The sequence below is a fragment of the Gopherus flavomarginatus genome (assembly GCF_025201925.1).
Source record: "Gopherus flavomarginatus isolate rGopFla2 chromosome 13 unlocalized genomic scaffold, rGopFla2.mat.asm SUPER_13_unloc_1, whole genome shotgun sequence".
Lineage (NCBI taxonomy): Eukaryota > Metazoa > Chordata > Testudines > Testudinidae > Gopherus > Gopherus flavomarginatus.
Window position 1 is genome coordinate 1,305,725 of NW_026114609.1, and position 2,242 is coordinate 1,307,966.

General features: G+C 47.2%; 1 non-coding gene across 1 annotated transcript; it reads left to right on the forward strand.

The window, feature by feature from the left end:
• The first annotated feature begins 1,173 nt into the window (after window positions 1–1,173).
• TRNAT-UGU (transfer RNA threonine (anticodon UGU)) lies at window positions 1,174–1,247 on the forward strand. The gene has a single exon. It is a non-coding gene; the product is annotated as a tRNA-Thr (tRNA).
• The last annotated feature ends 995 nt before the right edge of the window (window positions 1,248–2,242 follow it).

Below are 2,242 nucleotides of genomic sequence, written 5' to 3' on the forward strand. Positions count from 1 at the left end.
TTTCAAGGGTGGTTTAGGATTTTCATTCTCACACACAGTGCACGAAGCAGGACTCGATCCTCCATGGAATCTAATTGAGCTGCTTACAGATTCTGGCAGCCACAATGAGCCATTTGGTGTGAGAGCCCAGGCCTGCCCCTGCCCCAGAGGGATGGGGTCATCTGCAAGGAGCTTGGAACACTGACATATCAGTTCTTAACTCTCAAACTTTCAGTAACTCTATTGTCAATGCCTGTGAGTGTAATTTAAACCATGACAACAGCCATACTAGGCTGGACCAAGAGTCCTCCTAGTTCTGTGTTTTGTCCTCTGACAGTAGCCAATACCAGGTGCCCCAAGAGTTACTCAACAAGGAATCACTGGAGTTGAACCCAGGATCTCCTGTTTACCAAACAGGTGCTTTAATCAGCTAAGCCATAGTACCTTCTTGTGGCTAAAATACAGTGTCTGCTCACACCTGACTCCCTGCCATCCCCACCAGGGCCTGATAAGCTTTGCATGGGTTTGGATTCTGCAAAGCAGAGGAGCAGGTGAGGTTTTCCTTGCAAGTTGTGTGTGTGTGAATCTTTGGCCAGGTCTGCACTACAAAGTTATTTCAGCATCATTATATTGCTCCGATGTGTGAAAAACACACAACGCTCCCTCGGTTGGCAGCTTGTGGCTGGTGTACACGCTGCAATGCCGCGTCTGGCGACAAAACTGCCCTGTTTTGCTGACAAAATAAAACCATCTCGACAAGAGGACTAGAGATTTTTGCGGCAAACTTAAAGTGACAAATTGTCACTGTAAATGCTGCTGGTTATTATATCGCCATAACTATCCTCCACCAGTATCCCATAATGCCCGCCTTGAACTCTCCTGCCCTGCATTCCTGCTGCAGAGGCTGGGCCCCTCCCCTTTCATAGCTCCAGAAAGTTCTAACAGCTGAGCTGCTATCTGCACTGGGATTAGGTTGATAGAACTGCATTGCCAGCCTAAGTAATGTAATTAGACCAACCTAATTTTGTAGTGTAAACCTGTCCAAAGAATCACACACACACCTTGGGAGCAAAACTTCACCTTCTCCTCTGCTTTACAGAAGCCAAACACTAGCAAACACTGGGCTTTGTCAGGGCCCAGTGGGGCTTGTCAGAGAGTCAGGTGTGGGCAAACACAATGCTTTAAATAACAGCAGGCACCATGGCTTAATTGGTTAAAGTATGTGTTTTGTAAACAGGAGATCCTGGGTTCAACTCCCAGTGGTGCCTTGAGGAGTGGCTTTTAGGGCACCTGGTATTGGCTACGGTCAGAAGACAAGACTCAGAGCTAGATGGACCTATGGTTTAAACTACACTCACAGGCACTGATAATAGAGTTACTGAATGTTTGGGTGTTAAGAGCTGATAGGTCAGTGGTCCAGTCCCCTCAATGTGGTTTTACCATTTCCACTTGCTAAACTCCCTCCAAACCTCTATAAAATTACAGTGCAGACATATGGGCTTGAGCCCAACCTCTGAGACCCCACGAGGGGTGAGGGTTTCTGAACCCAGGCTTCAGTGTGAACACAAATATCTGCACCATAATTTTTAGCCTCTGAGCTTTAGCTCCATGAGCCCAAGTCAGATGACCCAGGCCAGCCCTGCTGCCATCTTTATCCCAGGAGAGATGGACTCTAAGGGTACGTCTCCATTGCAGTGGAAGCCCAGGTGTGGTACGCTGTGCTCAAAGCAGCACCTGGAAGCCCCGTATTCACCACTCTCATATAATGATGACATGGTTTGTACAAAGTCTGCCTGGTGAGGTATCATTTCAAAAGTCTTGATCTGTTGAACATTAATATCGTGTTAGATTGTGTGTGCTCGCATTGGTTGGGAAGTTATGAAGTTTTGCTCTGTGTGCGTTACTGAGATATGTTATGAGGTTGGGAAATGCCCCCCACCAGCCTTTCAGGTGCGACAAGGGAGGAGCCAGACTCGCTGCTGGCCCATTGAAGGTATCCACACTCCCAAGGACTATCCCAGGAACCCTGTACAATGCAGGCTTCTCTGAGATAGCACAGAGACAACGGACACTGCTTGACTCACTTTGTAGCAAAGGAACTTCCTAGCAAGTTGGAAGAAACTATGAAAGAGGGGAAGAGACACCATGACTTGGCCTCTCTCCCCCACAACTCAGCAGCTGGAAACACACCTGGAGGACAAAGACTGAACTGAACTGATTCAGAAATCAGAAGAGAATAATAACAATAATACTTTCAAATCAA